The following is a 13,387-nucleotide window of genomic DNA, read 5'->3' as shown; positions in this document are numbered from 1 at the left end:
AATTTTAGCTTTTCATTTACTACGTATTACGTACTACGTATCCTTATTGTAATTTTGATGACAATATAATAATAAAAATCATTTTCAAAATGAAAGTTATTACATATAAATAATTAATTATTATTTTGCTATCTGTCTATATGATATATATCAATGATTCCCAAAGTGGTCTATATCGACCCCTAGGGGTCTATGACAACCTGCAAAGGGTCTACGTCAGCGAAAAAAAATTTGGGGGTCCATGATAGTGGATCTCAACAAATACACTGATAGTACCTCTTTACTTACATCATACTATCTTATAACATTAAAACATTTACATTATTTATAAAAGTATCTATGAAGTAAAAAATTATTGCTTATGTTATTTTATTAATAGTTTATTTTATGTTTATTTAATGTTACGTATATTTTACATAACAGATACAAAATTTTATTTTAAGTAGTTTTAATTTAAATTCAATTAATAAATGTATAAATTAACATGTGTTTTTACTTTAAGTTTTTTAACACTAAACTTCGCTACAGTCAGAAATTTAGAGGAAATCAATATCAGGTAAGTAAGGGGTCTACTCAATACGGAAAAACATGGCAAGGGGTCTACGACACAAAAAAGTTTGAGGAACTCTGGTCAAGACTTTGTAGAGTCAGAATAGAGCTATCGTATTGTCCCGAAGACAGAAAACGTCAATATAGCTGTCACACAAAATCTTTATAAAAGGTTCAAGAAGTTGGTATGACTAAAATCCATTGGAACGAGTATCCAAATTATAATTTTGTACATTGCAGAGGTTTCATACCAGCTGGCTTGCGAGAAGACAATGTCATTCATTTAAAACTTTCAAATATCAAAATTGTTACATAGTAGAATATTGTTGAGGACTATAAAAGCAGATGATGGGAAGCATTCTATGTCAGTCTACATGCTGAAGAGAAGTGAACAACAAGAAGACCTATAATAGTGACAGCAGTAGAGAAAGAGTTGCTTTGGGTAGAGTCGCTGCCAGTTTCGTTGCCCGAACTCTAGAACATTAAAAGTCGTATTTTATTGAGTCTACTTTTCCCTATCTCCAACCTACTGTCGTGATATTATTTTTAAATAAAAATAAATGAATGTTACATAAAGTGGTCTTTATACGGATTGATTGGAATGCTTAAACAAAACTTTTTTTTGTTGATAAATGGATATGTAATACATTCATATAAAGTCTGAAAAAAAAATCATTCTGTATAATTTTAAATAATAAAAATAAATATCTACTATGTATGTATGTGTCGTAGTTTAACAACTTAGAGAAGAATGGAGAAAATATACTTCGATATAAAATTAAAAGACTGAATAAGGAATACAGGCATCCGATAAAACTTGTATAAAAGAATCACTTACATTTTCCTTCTAAAAAAATTAGTTTGGCAGGTTATGTGGCAAGGTTTGCTGATAGCAGGTGAACACAAAGGGTTTTAAAATTGACGAGACCATGAGGTACTAGAGCAAGAGTCAGACCTAATGCCAGATGGGCTGACGAGATCCTGGCTATGGCAGGTCATGGGTGGCTCCAAGTTGCCAAAGATGGAGTAAAATGGAAACCTTTGGAGGAGGCTTTTATCCATACAAAATTAATACAAAATCATTTGTATGGAATGAAATACAGCTTTTAATTTTTTATTATGAATGTATGTTAAATTTTATGTAATTGCCTTGCGAAATATGCCAGTAATAAAATTCGATACGTGCCAACATGTTTAAATATTTTCAGCTTATTTACTCAAATCATATCTCGTCTGTTAAGTTCAATTTGGTTACAGAGCGCGCGCTATTCAAGCGACATAATCTTAGTGAGGTTTCATGGCGGCGAGCCAAAGCGAAGTTCTTAATTTTAATAATAAAATGGCTGTGGAATTGGCGTGATGTGCGGCTTGTGTTTCAATATAGCCTTTGAGGATTGGGCACGGTTATATATATATACATAAATATAAATATATGTGTGTGTTTCTGTGTGTATATCTAATATATAAAATTCTCGTGTCACGGTGTTCGAACTTGAACTCCTCTGAAACGGCTTGACCGATTTTTACCAAATTTTATATGCGTATTCAATAGGTCTGAGAATCGGCTACTATCTATTTTTCATACCCCTAAGTGATAAGGGTTGTTCACCCTTAAAAATTTTTTTTTATCTTTTTGACGAAATTTTTTGTTTTTATTTTTTTATGATACAACATACAAAAATACATAAAACCCTAAATTTTCACCCCTCTACGATCAACCCTTATTTTCAAATTGAAAATTAAAAATATTTTTTTTGCAAAACAACGTTTGCGGGATCAGCTAGTATATATATATATATATATATAATTTGTTAGTAATAATGTAAGAAAAGGACCAATATTTAGCCACTTCCGCACATGCAGTGGTAGTCGTGCAACAAAGTGCACCGCCCGCCAGCCCGCTGATAAACGCGTATGCGGCAAACAATGCGAATCACACAACTACCACCGTTAAATCACTCAACACGTGTTTCACCCCTCCACAGGGCATCTTCAGGAGTTATGTTAAACCGATTAGTGCCAAACACAGAGTAACTAAGTAATTATGTATTTTAAAATGAATGAAGATGGTTTTTTAAATGTTGTGTAGTTTTTTATTGATATATATTCTCAACAACTACCTCTCACTGCTGTTGTTATATGAGTCACTAAATGAGTCATATAGAGATATGCTATTGATTTCTTTAGAAGATCGAATTAGAAATGAGGGCATCCTGTAATATCTTCCTGTAAGATCCTGAATAAATCACTGCCGTGGCTATATCCAGTACTTAAGGTTAAAATGATAATTATGATCACCTTTTTTGTAGGCTTTCAATCTATCAGTGAATGATATATTTAAAATCAGTTATCATAAATTGTTTTATCAATTTAAACTACGAAATATTTATCGATTTTAATATTTTATATCTGTGCAATATATGTAATAAATTAAATTTAAATTCGGAATCATCGGCACAGACTAAAAAGTTTTAAATCCATTTTGCTGCCATCGACAAACGTAATTACAATTTCAGCTTGACTCCAACGCTGCGGTCAAATACGTAATCGATTTTAGCACATTAAACGCGTACATTGCCTCTTGTGAATGTAATACATTGGACATGTGTAACAAGAAGTCTCAATGGATTTTGATTGCACTTAATTTATCGTATTAAGATGTTATGTATCTTCATACTATAGTACATATATCTGTCTTGTTATAAATGTTACATTTTAACACGGTTTTATTAAATAAAAAACAGAGTTAATACTTTTTTGGGTCTGCAACGATTTGTTTGAATCTAATAAATCATAATAAACCTTTTTTTAAGGAGGTCACAAAAAAAAAACGTGTGAAAGTACTGTATTTAAACAAATAAAGGGTGTGTCATAATGAACATGACTTTTGTTTTTTATATAATTTCTTGCTTTGTCACACATCTTGTAAGTGGAGGTGGTTCGAGAAATTTTTCCAAAAAAACTTATTTTCAATAAGGCGTGTTATTGGTCAACCAGATTTATTTCCTCTTGATTTTTATGCGAACATTTCCATAGCAGTGTCTTCTATTACTCTTAATACGCGATGATTAAATAAAAAATTTCCACAAGAAAAATAATTGCAGATATGTGTCTGAAAACATTCAATGTCTATTGGATTTTCATCGTTAATAGGTGAAGCATTTGACCTCTGTCTCGCCTGATGTTAAGTGATGAAGAGGTCTACGATACTACAAGCTTGCTTAGAAACCAAGTAACTCTTTACTTAAAGTCTCCTAAGTTATAATTAGCTTGAAACAATGCCGGCAGGCTGTTCCACTACTTGGCTTTTCGCACTAAAAGTATCAGCAAAATGCTTATCACTGGTGAAAAGTATTTCAACCGTGTACACACATTCTACTGGTAAACAGGATATAATTTTCAAAAGTTAAATTGTATTTTTACACGTGTTTACACATGCTAAAAAAATAAAATCGGAGTGTATGTTTGTAATATAAAAATAACCGCTTTTAACTTTATGCATATGAATATAAATAAGGTATAAATATATATATATTTTTTATTTTTGTCCATCTGTATGTTTCGGGTAATCTCTGAAATGTCCGGATCTATTTTGACGGGACTTATACTGGCAGGTATCTGATGTAACAAGGTGTAACGAAGGCTGCTTTAATTTTAGAAAAAATCGTAGACTTTTAAAAACTATTTTATTATATTTTTTTAAGTTCCACGTGGAATAAGCCACTGGTACAGCAAGTAATAAACATATTTGACATATTTGGAGACTCCAAAAATGCTTTTGATGTTGGAATTACTAAATAATTTATACATCTGTATTTTATCATTCAACTGTGCATCCTTATTTATATAATATCACTGCAATGCAAATGTAAATTTATCTATTGCCTTACAGAATCTTATTTATCTTTAATTAGACATACAAGATCACGCGTTTTAATTATCAAAAAGACAGTACAATAATACGGGTCACTTCTTGATGGTTCTATTGTCCCACTAGTGGACGTATAATTAAAATGTTTATGAAACGATTTTACAACGTACTCAGACCGTTCCGTATTATATACGATATATTAGTACATAACATATAAGATATTGTTGTACACTATTTTATAAATAATAATTGTGATATAAGTAACCTGAAAATGTATTATGTTAGATGTTCACTACAGGGCATATTCCTTCCTAAAGATAGCAAAGATGACCAGTGAAGACCAGTGACCAGACCTACTCGTGGTCGCTTTAGGCTCCAGCAGCTGTTGGATGTGTTCCACATACTGACACTTTAGAGAAGTAATTGATTTTTTTTTTAATTTCTGGTTCAATATTTATTAAGACTCCTAGCATACCAATCTCTATAACTCTGTGATTATACAGAGAGAAATGTAATTGAAATTATTTCGGATTTTTATTTACTAAGAAAATATCAATTTACTTATTCACATAAAACAACTATTAAATTATTAATTAAGTTTGAAATTACGAGAATTTGTTTAACAAAGTCACAATGAAATGTTTACAACTCATATTTGTATTGTACATCGCCTTAAGCGAATGTACCGCGTTTGACAGATCCGTCCGCCATATTGAAAAATGGCCGACCACCCCGTTGGCGGGAATTCGTATCACGTACGAAGCCGAAATTCGGACAAATGACTGAACTGAACAAAGGTGGGCGTATATTTTTTTTCTCCCTGAGCTATGTTTGTTTATAATTGGAAAGCTGTTATTGAGTCGGGAGCATGATACAGAAGGCTTTGTGCATTGTATTTGAATTGTTTCAACGGTCGTACAATTTATCTGTTCTATAGTGATATATTGCACTTTCCGTACCAATATATTGCATTTAATTTTGTACTAAAGAACCGCTTGCACCTCGTGGGTATCCCCCTATAAGATAAACCGAAACTTTAGTCAAGATCTTGATTAGTGGCGATGTTTAGAGAAGATCTATACCTTGCAGTAATAATTATTTTGTATATTATAATGATAATTATGCTACTTCAAAATGCTATGAATCGAGATTAACAATAAATCGATATACTTTCGTTAGGTCTGTATTTTCTAACCTATTTCCACCACGCCCCTCCTTATTTTCAGCCTATGGACGCCCACTGAAATAAGCCTGCCACAAAAATTCAGAGAGTTGCCGCAGCCTTAACTAACAAAGTTATGATCTACTTATGTTTAGTTAAGTAATATCGCTTTTTTAAGTTAAATTCACACGACTACATTTTCTAACAAGTTTTTATTTCTAATCAACAATATATTCATCTTCGTTATCAACAACCTTTTGCCGTCTAATATACAAATTTTAAATATAGGAGCGGTAAAAATCAATCGGTATTTCTGTGACATTACTTTCCAGTCTCACCTAATAATATATTACTACATTTATTGATAAGTCCATGTCTTATATATGTGTGTGTATATATATATATATATATATACGTACTATAATACCACTATAAGATCTCCAAAGCGCCTGTCAAAAGAGGCTTCTATGGTATACCTCCCATAAATATCTTAGGGGAGGCCTATGCTTTTCACTGGATGTCTTCTCGATATATGTAAATTAATATTTTAATCATATATATATATATATAATCTCTATCAAACGTCTGGAGCAATTTTCCAATGAGTAATGTTTATTAATGTTATTTCATATATCTGTTTTTATATTTTCTGTCCACCCTTATTGAAGAAGCGGGGTGAAGATAAACTTTTCGTGGCAAATAGGGCGTGAGTCCACCGAGTGGGTAAGTGGGACGGCCCATTGAGAAGTCCGTCTGAACTTTCTTGGCACACGAATCAGCTGGGTGGGTTCGTTTAGTCGCTCTGGTTATTAAAGACATCTTAAATTTCGACATTTAGTTCACGATCTATATAAGTTTACGAGTGTAAAACAAAATTTGTGATAAATATTTAATATATCTGCAATAATACATATGTATAGAAATTAAAATTATAAACGTGTAATATGTTAAATAGGCAAGTCGATTCGGCTAACTTTTTAAAACTTTCATTAATACACTAGTCAGTTTCTCCATGCGTCAAAATTTTCAAAGAAATATATTTCGGTACTCGTATAAAAAAGTCAGGAGGTCTTTCAGATCTCCTAACAGTAATAATTCATAAAATTGACTACTCTTTTTTGTATTAACTGTGAATAGTTTAAAAATAAACTCCGATATAATTTCTATGAAATATCAAGTAATTAAGAAACTTTAAAAAACAAAAGAAGGCCTATAGCAATGTAATTTTTTAAGTTAAAGAAGCCTGGGAATACATTGCTCTATCTATAGGAATATTATATCAATAGTATAATAAATAAATACAATGACTACATAAAAAACCGACTGAGTTTGTATAGGTAACTTTAATTTTTAAGTAATATTTGTTAATTCCTTTCAGTCGATATATGCCTACTGCAAAATAAAGGCTTTCGCTGAAGATCGCTACGATAACTGATCCAGCGCTGCTTGCATCTAGAAACTTCTAGACTTCCCGTGACCGTGACTATGTCGTTGGTCTACCTATTGGGGTATCTACCCTCGCTGCGTCTACCAACTCGTGATCCCCACTGGAATATCTCTCTGCCCCACTCATGATTGTTACTAATTAAAATAAATTAATTAAATGATAATTTTGTAAAGTTGTATTCATTTTTAATAGTACTCCTGCATCAGGCATGTAACTCATGACAGTAAAAAGTCTCTAATGGCTTCAGGCGTTACTTTGCGGAAGTCCATCCTAAGTAAGAAAAGGACTAATATGTAACTACTTCCGCTATGTAGCAGTAGTCGTGCAACAAAGTGCATCGCCCGTCAGTCCGCTGATAAATGCATATGCGGCAAACAATGCGAATTACACAACCGCCACCGTCAAGTCACTCAACACGTGTTTCACCCCTCCACGGGGCATCTTCAGGAGTTATGTTACATCGATTAGAGCCAAAAAACTAGAGAACCTTTTGGTCCCAACAGCCTTAGTCTTAGTCAATATTTCCTGTTATGTTAAATTTTATTCGTATTTAATTCGATCCATACTTAATTTGGATTATATACATTTCCTAAGTCCAGGCGCTTTATTCCAATAGCAATCAATTTGTAATCAAATCCAAAGGTTTTTATGTTGATGAATTTGCGAGAGAACGAATTTACATTTCCTGTATCGCTCTTTGAAAATGATGTATTTGATATTGATGGATTGAGTTGCCGATTTTTAGATTTTTTTACACGTCACGCGTATAATCGCTACAGACAGATTTATTCGTTTATTTTTATATTTATTTCCTAACTGTATTATATCAACGTTATTTTAACTTTTAGTTGTAGATGTTACAGAAAAAAATTAAATAAATTATTTTATGTAAACATTACTTATATCAAACTAAAGCCTTTTGAGTAATCATTATACTGGTTGATTTGTTATAAAAGTGTGAAAGGTTTAAAGTGGTGATACATTCATCTAACTTATTTGCAATGGTTTAAAATGATAATATAGTATTAGAATGTTTAAGTAAAAATTGCTAATGTATTATTTATATACGTTAATATGTATATATTTGTAAAAAATTTTAAGAGGTGAATGTATATCTAATTTTCTACCAATTTAATATCACACGATTTCCAAAAAATGAATGGTTTTAGAAATAATAAATTACGCAATGATAATATAACAAGAAAACTGTTTTAAAATTTTTAATTAATATATATATATATATATATATATATATATATATATATATATATATATCAATTATCGTTTACTGTCTGTACCCATGGAATTTGTACTACAAGAAATTATTGGTCTGTCAAAATTCAATAACAGAAATAATTTTTAATGGAATCAGGCGTTACCTTGCAGAAGTCCATCCTATGTAAGAAAAGGACCAATATTTAGCCACTTCTGCACATGCAGTGGTAGTCGTGCAACAAAGTGCACCGCCCGCCAGCCCGCTGATAAATGCGTATGCGTTAACTAACTCCTGAAGATGCCCCGTGGAGGGGTGAAACACGTTTTGAGTGATTTGACGGTGGCGGTTGTGTGATTCGCATTTTTTAAATATTTTTCAAGTATTAACAAACATCCTGTATGTTAGGAATAAATTTGCTAACTTAGATCAGTTAGGATGAACTGAACTGTACCGAGGCAATCGACGTGAATTTAAAATCATTTTGAGTCGATTGATAGTAATTGTATTATTGTATATATCTCTAACTATCCTTTTATAATCTTAACTAAAATGTCTCCGGACTTCCTGTTAAATTTATCTAGTTTATTTACCAGTAATATCTATACTTGGCGATAAATATTGAACATCGACATTTGGAAAGTGCGACAGAGATAACAAAGCTGAAATTAGCCGATTGTCTCTTTCTAAAAGTCGATGTACAATATTTATCGACGGGTGCTGTACCTAGATGACCGATAGATAGTACAGATCAATATAAGGAACAAAATAAATAATACAAAGTGTTCATTGAGTATATTGAAAAGAAAAATCAATAAGGAAAAAAAAGTTGCGTACTTATATAAACTACAGTACTTGACGATAAATATTGCACATCGACATTTGGAAAGTGCGACAGAGAAAACAAAGCTGAAATTAGCCGATTGTCTCTTTCTAAAAGTCGATGTACAATATTTATCGACGGATATTGTACCTAGATGACCAATAGATAGTACAGATCAATATAAGTAATAAAATAAAAAATACAAAGTGTTTATTGAGTATATATGAATAGAAAAATCAATAAGGAAAAAAAGTTGTGTACTTATATAAACTACAATACTTGGTGATAAATATTGAACATCGACATTTGCAAAGTGCGACAGATATAACAAAGCTGAAATTAGGCGATTGTCTCTTTTTAAAAGTCGATGTACAATATTTATCGACGGATACTGTACCTAGGTGACCAATAGATAGTACAGATCAATAAAAAGAAGAAAATAAAGAATACAAAGTGTTTATTGAGTATATCGAAAAGAAAAATCAATAATGAAAAGTTGTGTACTTATATAAACTGCTTTTAAAAGCCAAATTCAACTTAACATATAAAAACGAAAATCGCTTGAGGAATACTGTGCAAAAATTTTTTTTTTCACAAAGTTCTAAATGATTATTTATACATTTAAACCCAGACCGATCCCGGGCTGTATGCTCGAAATTCATTCGCTTGAACAATTTTAAAAAGCTGCTCAAACCACCCCCCTCACACCACCGCATCCCCCGCGTCCCTTTGAATCAAGAACAAACACCGTAACACTACGAAGCCGACATATTTGCAATCCAAATTCCCTACGAACCATTAACACAGGGAAGTGGCAACTTAGCCCGACTTACAATGACTTCCGAAATTGTTTAAAGACAGATTGTGTTATTTAAAAGAGAATCGTGTTCCATTTACATTCGAAAAATATTCTACTATTCTATATAAGTTGTAAAGAAATGAAAGATCATATACACATCTCATTTTATATTGCAGGAGATATGTCTTTGAGTAAAAGTTCGTCGAATTTTTAAGACACTGTATTCGATATCGCTAGTCAATTTGTTTCCTGATTCTCTTCTAGCTTGTTCCTATGCTTCTTTGTTCTTTGCTTCTTTTGGCTTTTGTTGGCGTTTCGAAGATGTTATTTCTGTTAGCACTAAGGCTTTTACAGCTTCGTCGGATATAAGTTCACGAAGGGGAAGGTGCGAAGTGTGAAGGATTTCGTTTCCTATCTATACTGCTGGAAATCTGTTTGGGAATCCTAAGTCCATCAGTGGACTTGCTATTACTAAAATGATGAAGATGAAACGTGTTTAAATAACATACTTTATAATTTGGTTATAGCTTTGTGATTGGATGCAATATCCAAACAATCCTGAATTAGGTTTATATATATATATATATGATAAGGCTTTTAATCATCGCTTCATATAAATACGTGATAAGGTTGATAAACGAAAAACGTGGAGGCATTAAATGGCACATTCGACTCATTTATTCCGTATTATCCTTAAGGCATGAGGAAGTTGTTTTATAGAGAAAACAATTAGTGAAATTGCGTAGAAAATAGTAGAAATTATTATTTTCTTTTTCTTTTTTTTTCTTTGAAATACCACTTTGCCAATGAAGCCTCTGGTAATATATATAGGTAGTAGATTTTCGTCTTGGAATATTTATCCTTTTTCGTCTTCTTTTCAGCTGATGGAAGTCCATTGCAAGGTATGGGCCTCCTCAAAATATCACCAGGATTACGGATTCTGCGCTGCACACATCACTGCAAGGTTCATGGTTGCGACTGAAAAACCTTTCAGCCCCAACAGCCTTCAGTTGCACGAGAGATGTGCAATCTGCCACTTGAGACTGTTGGTAATATTTAGGTCTAGCAAATTTATACAGAGCACGATTATACAGCCTTTTAATAGTAGATATCTTGCTAAAGACCCTAGTTTGTAATACTTCGTCTATTTCCGGCGTGTAATTGTGAGAAATTATTGCTCCCTTCCGATTTCGGGTTTTCGTGGCAACGGAAATCACTAATGACGTGGCAACTACGTTTCGAGTTCGTTAGTTCTAATGCGGTATATTGGATTTTCTATTACAAAATATTCGCTATTTCACATATTATATAGTCTTATAGATAGATAAAATCGGTAATTTGTCATATAAAATACGCATAATATGATAATGGATCTATTTTACAATATATTCTTTGATATGCGTATTTTTTTACAAGTTTTTATTTAATTAATTTAATGAAACCTAGAGAAAGGTTGTATTAGGGTTATCTTTATTTAAAATAGTATACATAAATATATATATATATATATATATATATATATATATATATATATATATATATAAATATTTAATGGAATCAGGCGTTACCTCGCGGAAGTCCATCCTACGTAAGAAAAGTACCAATATTTAGCCACGTCCGCACATGCAGTGGTAGTCGCGCTGTGATTGGCACTAATCGATATAACATAACTTCTGAAGATACCCCGTGGAGGGGTGAAGCACGTGTTGAGTGATTTGGCGGTGGCGGTTGTGTGATTCGCATTGTTTGCCGCATACGCATTTATCAGCGGGCTGGCGGGCGGTGCACTTTATTGCACGACTACCACTGCATGTGCGGAAGTGGCTAAATATTGGTCCTTTTCTTACATATATATATATATACGTTTGTGTCAGGAAACTACTAGCGCCATCTGTTGACGCCCGCCAAAACTATAAAATTCCTATGCATATATAGACCCGAGAATAAGTTATAAATATGTACATATATGTACACATATACAGGTTGATTACTAAAGATGTAAAAGATTATAAGTGCTAAATTGATAAATGTATACTTCGTTTATCAGCAAAATATTTATAGCATTTACATCTATTTCAAATCACACTGTATATAGTGATCACTTTGAAACTACATTGTAAGGAGACTAATAACTCTAGCAATGTAAAATCTGAAGAGAGAGATAATAAACAATAATTAATTTTAATATATAGCTATGCGAATATTAAAAAAAATATTACTATATTAGCATGAAGTTAGTTTATTTTTTAAATCATTTATTTTAAGATAGGGTGTACCATAAATTTATTTACTGCAAATCAGCAATGCATTCAACACATTAGCTTAAACTCCTATTACAAATCATCCTATATCTATAAATTATATATCGTGATAATATTTTCTTCATTAAGCTTATATCTGAAATCTTAAATAAGTTGCAAATTTTTTGTATCTTATAAGTCTGTATAATACGGTAAGTTTTACTCTTATATGTTATAAATATATATCTTATGTTAAACATATATTCTTTCCGTGGTGTTTATAACTAAATTTAAATTATACTCCTTGAAAAATAAAATGGAAAAAATATAATTAATCGCTTCAGCTTATGACATAGCCACACTGTACTTGTCATGTGAATCATATCTTTACCAGCAACTGCAGCATATATGTGTTGAAAGTAGTAACATTTACTCAATTTCTAAACGTAAAACGCCAACAGGAGTTTTTAAATTATGCGATACTATTATATATACTATGTGTGCCTATGTCATACTAGCTAGCAATTATTGGGCACCAAATATGGGTTTTACCAATTTTAACTAAATTCAGAACCATAAATCATCCGCTTATTATTTATAACTTGTTCATACGCTTGCTAGTCAATATGAGTAACATTTTAATCAAGTTCGATGCTTAAATCGCTTCAGCTTTTAACGTCCGCCGTTTTTGGCAGCCTTTGATTCCACCTATCTAATAGCTATAACGGAATTTTTGTAAAATTATTTTTTGTTAAATTTTTATTAGCATTTTCTCCTAACGTTTTCACAAATTATTCCATCTAACCTATTTCTAGTTTTACATTTTATTGTATTTTCTTTTATTTAATTTACAATTTGTTCCAGCTTGTGATTTATCCAACACTAGAATCATCACAAAGAATGTAAGTACATTACTTAGTAGCTTACCATACCTTAGTACCGAGTATGGGCGTTATATAGTAACTTTAATTCAATTTTGATGCTTAAATCGCTTCAGTTTGTAATCTAAGCGGTACTAGAATCAACTTACAGAGTATATGTTTTTTAATCACAGTAGCTGAGTACCAAGTACAGGCATTACAAAGTAACTAAATTCAATTTTGGTGCCTTAATCGCTCCAGCTTGTGATTTAGGCGGCACTACAGATACCTTATAGAGTGTATGTATATCACTTATTAGTTCACGTTAGCTAAGTATCAAGTATCGGTACTATACAGTAACTTCAAGTCAGTTTGGTGGTTAAATCGCTTCAGCTTATGATTTAAGCCACCTTCAAACACATT

This window comes from Battus philenor, unplaced genomic scaffold, assembly GCF_028537555.1.
Source record: "Battus philenor isolate CCGP_79_NKW_IND1 unplaced genomic scaffold, ilBatPhil1.0.hap1 SCAF_30, whole genome shotgun sequence".
In the NCBI taxonomy this organism is placed as follows: Eukaryota; Metazoa; Arthropoda; class Insecta; order Lepidoptera; family Papilionidae; genus Battus; species Battus philenor.
Note: the sequence above shows the minus strand (reverse complement) of the source record.